The 8,647-nt window shown below is 39.9% G+C and overlaps 2 long non-coding RNA genes across 2 annotated transcripts; one reads left to right on the top strand and one right to left on the bottom strand.

Annotated features, from left to right (window-relative positions):
* The first annotated feature begins 4,704 nt into the window (after window positions 1-4,704).
* LOC125384885 lies at window positions 4,705-6,966 on the top strand. The gene is made up of 2 exons (XR_007223727.1): window positions 4,705-5,191; window positions 5,276-6,966. It is a non-coding gene; the product is annotated as an uncharacterized LOC125384885 (long non-coding RNA).
* On the bottom strand, window positions 5,135-8,287 carry LOC125384883. Its single transcript, XR_007223725.1, has 2 exons — window positions 6,627-8,287; window positions 5,135-5,732 (listed from the first exon to the last, which is right to left on the bottom strand). It is a non-coding gene; the product is annotated as an uncharacterized LOC125384883 (long non-coding RNA).
* Window positions 8,288-8,647: the final 360 nt, after the last annotated feature.

Raw genomic sequence — 8,647 nt, forward strand, 5'->3', positions numbered from 1 at the left:
ATAGGGCAGGCGCTAATGGCTAATCTCCCCCCAAATCTCATCGAAGCAGAAAGGAAAGCAATGAATATGGAAAGATACTTTCGCGAGCACAGCTCTCGCAGACAAATGACGCGACAAACAACCGCCCCGCCATTTTATCGTAACCAGGCTTCTCATCCAGTAGACAATCGCCTCGCTATTACAGGTAACACAAATAATAAAACTCCACTCACACAAAATATTCTACCAAGAACGAACAATTTTACGAAGTTTGGGACACCTTCCAAATCAATGCCAAAATTTTCCGATACCGCCTCAAAGAAAAGCCCCTCCAGGAATAAACCACGTTCAAGAACAATCAGAATTAACAATGCTACCTCAGGAAGATTACCCACAATACTATTACAATTACCAGGACGACCAGGATTGCGATTTCTCGTTGACTCCGGGGCAGGAATCAACTTGCTTAAACAAAGATGCTACCCAGGAAAGACAACAATACCAGACACGAAGAAATTCTGCATGGGACATTCCGAATACGAATCTAATTCCAAAGTCAAATTGAATTTGTTCGACAAAAAAATAGACTTCTCTTTAATAGATGACGATTTCCCAATTATAGAAGATGGCGTATTAGGCTTACCCGGTTTGAATCAATATCGATTCGAACTCTCCAACGAAACATTGAAATTAGATAACAACACCCTTCTGCTGCAACAAGAACCAACCCTTGCACCAGGAGAAACCATTCAAAAAATTGTATACCTCGAAGGGAAGCCAACGCCAGTGTGCTTTATCAATGGTGGTAAGTCCTCAATTCAAGTTTCTAACATTATCGAAAATACAAATACCATAGATCAAATCCAAAAATTCAAATCTTCGATTCGACTATCGCACATAGAAAAACCTCTCAGAGAACCTATAGAAAAGATTCTTCTCTATTACATGGATGTATTTAATTTAGACAGTGAAACATTACCGTGTACATCTCTTGCTAAACATTCCATTACATTGAAAGAAGATAAAATCATCAACGTAAAATCCTACCGTCCTCCCGAACACCACAAAATCGAAATAAACAAACAAATGACGGAAATGTTAGACAAAAAGATTATAGAACCCTCCGACTCTCCCTATAACTCTCCCGTCTGGGTCGTCCCAAAGAAAATCGACGCGTCGGGGAAACAAAAGTGGCGAATAGTGATTGACTTTCGGAAGTTAAACGAATTAACGGACCAAGACGCATATCCATTACCCGACATTGACGATATACTATCGCAACTAGGGAACGCAAAATATTTCTCCGCTTTAGACTTATCCTCGGGATTCCACCAAATACCCATGGATGAGAATTCGAGGAAGTACACTGCATTTAGCACACCACAAGGACACTTCCACTATAACAGAATGCCATTCGGGCTCAAGAACGCACCCGCTACCTTTCAAAGAATGATGGACACCGCGTTAAGAGGTTTAATTAATAATCATTGTTTCGTCTATCTCGATGATATCATTATATTCGGGCAATCGATAGAGGAACATAATAAAAACTTAGCCATTATACTCCAAAGACTCAGGGAAGTAGGTCTAAAAGTACAACCGGATAAATGTGAATTCCTAAAACCCGAATTGGAATATTTAGGACACTTAGTGACAGCAAACGGAGTAAAACCTAACCCTGAAAAGATAGAAGCAGTAAAGAACTTCAAACTACCCAAAAATCCTACGGATGTAAAATCGTTCCTTGGGTTAGCCGGATACTATAGAAAATTTATTAGGAATTTCTCGAAAATTGCCAAACCGTTAACGGAACTAACTAAGAAAGACATACAATTCCACTGGACTGACAAAACACAACTTAGCTTCGATACATTAAAAGAAAGACTATGCCAAGCACCGGTACTAAAATACCCCGACTATACGAAAACATTTACGTTAACAACGGACGCCAGTAATGAAGGTCTAGGAGCCATCCTTTCACAAGATGGACACCCTTGTTGCTTCATTTCAAGGACATTAAACCCCCCTGAACGAAATTATACTACGACGGAAAAAGAATTATTGGCCATCGTTTGGGCAGTTAGAAGATTTAGGCAATATTTATTAGGCCGCAAATTCAAAATTCAAACAGACCACCAAGCCCTTAAATGGCTGCACAACTGCAAGGACCCCTCTAGTCGATTGATTCGATGGAGATTGAGATTAGAGGAATACGAATACGATATAGAGTACGTAAAAGGAAAGGAAAACGTAGCCGCTGACACCCTATCCAGAGTACACGCGATAACACAAACTGACGTTTTATTAAGACAATTCAGAGACTGGGAAAAATCAGAAGAAATACCAAAATTATTGAAACTAACATCTAACAAAGACAACTTTTTCCAATTAACAAAACCATATCTGGGCCCATATGACGAAACCGTATGGTTACAGAAAATATCAGACATACTTAAAACAAATAGAAAGATAGGAATAGGAGACAATAACTTAAACGCACAAGACAAAGCACACATAAAAAGATTTCTTTTATTTTTCAATGACCAACGCGACGACATAGAATTTGCTTACGAACCAATACAGAGTTTAAGCGAAGAGGAAATAGAACAAGTACTAAAAGAAAATCATGACTTGGTAGGACATCCCGGAATACAAAAGACGTACGACAGAATCCGAGGCAAATATGATATCCCACATCTAATAGACAGAATAAAAGGCAGAATAGGAACTTGCGCGACATGTCAAACATCAAAGACTACTCGGATAAGAGGAAAGGAGGAACCACAGATAACCGACACCCCGTTAGAATCTAATGACAAAATCGCTATGGATGTGATAGGCCCGTTGAAAAAGACCAAGATAGGAAACCAATACATTCTCTCTATACACGATGAACTAACCAAATATTTAATACTTGTGCCCCTAAAAACACAACAGACCCAATCAATCTGGAATGCTTTACTGAATCATTACATTTATATATTCTCCGCACCGAAACGTATATTAACTGACAGAGGACAAAGTTTCATTAGCGAGCTAATGCAACGATACGAAGAAGCATTTAGGATCAAACACATAAAAACCACCTCATTCCATCCACAATCCAACGGAAGCCTAGAACGAACACATGCTGTAATATCCGATATGTTAAAAGCTATACAAAACGATAATGAAACAGAATGGGATCAAAACCTAAATTTTGTGTGTCTAGCATATAACACTATGGTTCATGATGCCACTGGATATACCCCTTTCGAACTAACATTTGGACACAAGGCCAATCTCCCATCTACCATATCCCAAAATCCGCAAAGAACATACGCTGATGAGGTCAGCTTCAGGAAACGAGAATGGGATGCCAAGCTACTTAAAGCCAGGGAAACTCTAATGAAGAGTAAACAAAGATACCAAAGAGATCAAAGAAAAAAAATTATTAAACCTCAATCCATTTTTAGAGAAGGAGATTTGATATTAGTTCATAATGATCATAAAAAACACAAGTTAGATACTGAATGGCTAGGGCCATACACCATTGAAAAAGTAAAAACCCCTTATTACGAAATAATGGTGAATGACTCGATTAGGAAAATACATGGTAATCGTATTAAACCTTATTTTCCAGGACGGTCTTCACCTTCTCCATAAGTAGCTGTTATGCATTTTGTTTTTGTTTTGTTTTGTTGATTAAGACAAAGAAGAAAACACACTTTTAACCATTTAGTCCATAAAACAATCCTGAAGAAACACTAAGATTTTGGAGGACCAAAATCAATCTAAGGAGGGGGGTATGTAACGTAAATCACGCCAGAGACCAGGACACACACACACCGCGGGCAGGATGGTGTCACAATCGGCATACTTCGAATCCGATGGACCGACAATGGAGATAAAGATATGGCGGCTTTGGCGATAATGTATATCGCCGAAGTGCCTAATGAGTCATCGATGTCCCAACGGTCCTTCCATCGAATGCTCTAGAAGCGTGGCAACGGTCCTGTACGCCTACAGGATAGTGGGGATTATTGAGGAGTGATAAACAAAGAAGAAGCAGATCCCCCCGAAAGTCAAATTGTAAGAGTTTCAGTCTCGAACGGTCACGCCTAGAGCTCAGAAGTGTCTTATAAGTGTATAAACGAAGTAAAAAATAAAGTTTCTTTTTTTTTAATTTCTTTTTTTATTTTACGTGACAATTTCGTAGTTTCGCTTTTCTCGATATCACTGCTAAAGCTTTTCCTACCTCGAATAACGACGCAAAGCTTCGTATGAATCGTATCTATCCTGTTACTTGATACGCGAATTTAATTCGCGGTAGCCTCAGTGATGTTTCTTCCCTGTGCGAGTTGAAAATGATTATCAGAAATGCATATATATGTAGTATCGTGGACAAAAGGCCTAAGATATCTGCCGAATCGTAAACAATGTCGCGAGAACCGCGGCATCGTCGGGTACATCAAGGTGTCGTCGGTCCTTTTTAAGTGGATAGTTTCGTGGAAAGTGCCCGCGTGACCCTGGCCACGGGCGTTTCGGAACACGTGTCTCGAACGGCGGGAAAAGACAAAGAAACGTTAAAGTCAGTATTAGTTGAGAAGCCGGAGAGGACGGATGCAAAAGGTGTGCAGAGTGTGAATTGAGAAGCGAGAGCATGGGAGTGTAGAAGCCGAAGAGTGTGAATCGGGAAGTCGAAAGCCGCGTCTGAAAATAAGACGTACGACAGCATTGTAATTATTTCCTTGCTTCGAATATTATTAATTAAATCAAAACATCATTACTTGTCCTTTCCTCTAAGACCCATTAAGATACTACATATATATATAAATGTACGGACATCAACGTCCGAGACGTTCGTCCATGCCAAACGGTAACGCGTACAGGAAACATTTGTTCAAAATGACTTTGACTTTAGCTAAATTTTCAAATTGGAATTAGCTAATGGTCGTTCGCTTTGTAAATGATTATTTCTTTTTCTTCTTTTTGCCTGCAGATTAAGCCCTCCCTGTTTGACGGTTTAAATTTATTAAATTAAATTTATTAAACCGAATATATATATATATTCGTTTGTACTACGATTACTCTCATACTCTATGTATGGTATTATCATATCGACGCTATCAGTTCTTACAGTATCACGATCAGAGTCAATTTTAGAATAGAAGGAGCAATTAACGGCGGATCGCAAAGTAAGAAGCTTATAACATAATTGGCAAGGAAGTCGGTAAATCGATCAACCAATCACCTACATCCAACCGTCTAACGAAAGATGAAAAGCCATCGCGATAACGATCCTTCTCACCTGCAGGATTTTCCGGATTCACAGACACGAAGCTCGAATTATTCCTGATCGACCACCACTTTTCGTTTTTCGGCTGAAACATCACATGCTGGCCATTCGTCAGCGGCTGAACGAAGAACGATCTCTGCCCGATCAACATCAAGGCGTACACTTCTTCTTTGCATATCGTCACGACGACGAAGGAACTCGCGTCTCCTTCCAAGCTGCCTTGTCGAAGATCGCAGTTCGCCTTGGCGTTACGTCGCTCGGACTTGGTTTTACCCTGGCGCACCCAATTCACGGTGAAATTCGACGACAGTATCAATCGATCGTTGTCCATGGTCCTTAAGGTCCAGTTGCTGATCTCGAGGAACACCGGCTCTTGGTGGAGATACTCGCGCCAAGTTTCTCGGTCTTCGTGGGTCGATCTTCTGTTCCGCGCGCTCTCATTCGGGATCACTCGAGGGTAAACGATCTCGTACTCCTGCAAGCAGGCGGTAACTCGCGTCGATTAACGATTCACCACCAGTAAAGTAACCGGGAATGCAGCAAACTAGTAGTCGGTAGAACGAAGCGGAACGTAAGTGGAGCGAGCGATAAGAGCGATCGCGACAATCGCACGCCTCGCCGTGCGATTCCCACGCGAACGAATCATCAAATTCGAGCCAAAGATTCTCACTAACTCGAAGATTCGCGCCAGTATTTTCCACGCGCGCGTCACAGAAATTCGAACGACTTTCGCGAAAAGGACGGAAGGATAAGACGATCGATCGGATCTCGGGTCGATCGCGATACCCCCGGACAGAAGGTTTCGACGAAAAAGTGGAGTAGACGCGACGAAGGAGCGTCGTGCAGCAACTGGTGGCCAATTTATTCACCACGTGCCGTAGGAATTTAATTTTCTTTCGCGCAACAACGATCCACCATCGGAGAAAGTAGAATATAATTAATTTCGATCTCGTGTCGATCGCGACTTTCCGGATGGAACGTTTCGCCGAAGAGGTGGAATAAACGCGACGAAGGAGCGTCATGCAGCAACCGATGGCCAATTTTTCCACCACGTGGCACCATGTGGAAATTTAAACGTTTCCCATGAAAATGATGCACCATCGGTGAAAGTAAAATACGATAATTAATCGGTCGTCGAGTCGAACGTGATATCCCGGATAAAATTTTTCGATGAAAAAAGTGGAGTAAACGCGACGAACGAGCTTCGCGTTACGACTGGCAGCCACATGGACGGATGAACGCGGCTGGAAACGCACGCGAGTGCAGCGGCGAATTGTGCGTAAGAGTAAACGCGAACGCGAGACTGGAAAAAGCACCAGCGCTTATCGCCCGCTGAAGTTCTAATAATGGCAGCTTTATGTGCAATCACCGAGAAACGAGGATGCTGGCGAACGCATTGTTCGACCCCGACCGAGACGATTTAACAAGGGCCGAGGATTTCATCTTGAACGTTGCTCTCGACCCCACCAGAATTCTTCGCTTTCCCTTGAACCGCGAACTCGAGAATATCGTATTCAGTAAGGCGACGAATCTAATGAACGGGAATTAAATCTGTTCCGACAGCTTCCTTTGCCTGGATGAAAGAATAAGTACGAGAGATAAATTATGTCAGATAATGCACAGTGAGTGACTGGCAGAAAAGTCATATCTACTTACGTGTATGAATTCTAAGTAAAATTTATATTAAACATTTCTTTTTTTGCCTATTACACACTTTTTTTTCTATTCTACGATATCTGTCACACGTTTACTCGTCTCGTCGATTAGAATTCAGTTTTATAAAATTACAGCATTTCTTCTTCAAATTTTCTTCAGGGCTTTCGATATTTGCGATGCTGAGTGCGTGGTGGCTGTGCAGCTACAGCTAACAATATCCTGTATATCAGTATCTTTTATAATCTTATACAGTGGCTGTGAAAAGGTATTTATATGCGTTAGGTTGTCCCAAAAGTTTCTTTAGTTTTATAAGGAAATATAATGTTATTATTAATGAATTCTGTACGAATAAAATAAAATGGATTCTATTACTACAAAATAGATCATACATAATTCAATACAATAATATGATACAAAAAATGTACATTTATTATTTCCTCACAAAACGAAAGAAACTTTTATGCCAACCTAATGCTAATACTTACGTATCTCTATCTTTTTCAATTTTTTTTCATCAGCCGTTACATTTCACTTTCAGCTAGTGTCAATAGTTCGTAGTCATACGATAGTACTATCAAGTGACGCGAAATTTATCTGTCCATCTGCATAGTGGATGGTTTTCGACCAGTGACTTTAAGCGATTTTCCACTTTCTTCGTATTTTTGCTTAGATTCCGCTTCGCTTAAAAAGATTCACATGTATCGATATGAAAATTATTGGAAGATATTCTAACAACTTGCAGGAGTATTCAAGAATTTTTGAGCACACTTTTTAAAGCACGAGAACGTAAACAGATATTGCATGATCCTAAACGATCCAGCGTGTAAATGTCGGTAAGGCTTTTGCAGACAGAGGACAATTAATATGTTTCAATTAATATAATTGATTAGCACGCTGGGATAAACAGAATAGTAGAAATAATACAGAAATACTTTTTGTAGCCACTGTAAGTAGCTGTTGGGTACAGTATTGTTCAAAAGTAGACAGACGCTCGATTACTTTTGGCAAAATGTACTTTACTCGCAAGATTATGCGTAAATGGACTGCAAAATTTCATAACAGTTAAACGTAAAACGGACAATAGCCTACGTTTTGTAAAATGGTTTATCGAAATTAGGAGATAAAGAATTTCAGATAAGTAAGAGTGTAAAAAAGAAGAGAAAGATGGTTTTAATATTAATTTGAAAAATATTAAAAGGGACATTTCTGATTTTCTTATCCGTTGATAAATTGTTGTTTGAATAATTGCTTCTTGGAATAAAAAATATTTCTTTCCATTTTATTTGCGTTTTACACGACGAGATGAATGGCAACGAACGAGATGCAAAATGAGAGATGCTTAGCATCGAGGCATTACGCGTGGGCGATAGATTAGTACTGACTCTTCAGAAAGAAATTACATTACGCTTAACGACGATCGTTATTCTTTCCTGGAATGGTTTTATTTCTTCTTAACAAGGCGATGTCGTCTCACGTTTTCTACGAAAAACAAAAAATTCCATTCTTTGCCTTAGTTTTCATTATATGCTATCGCACGATAAATCATATCCCTTTGTTCACGGATGTGGAAATTTAATTAAAACCGATTCCTAGAAACGAATATGCGTTTTCCATTGGAACAAAACCCTATATCCCGTTAGAACCTTCCAGGAATTCAAGAACTTTGTAATTTTCCGTTTGACGATGTCGGATCTACATTCAACCTAAGCTCTCTCGATTTCTACGAAAATGATA

The sequence above is a fragment of the Bombus terrestris genome, chromosome 4 (assembly GCF_910591885.1).
Source record: "Bombus terrestris chromosome 4, iyBomTerr1.2, whole genome shotgun sequence".
NCBI lineage: Eukaryota > Metazoa > Arthropoda > Insecta > Hymenoptera > Apidae > Bombus > Bombus terrestris.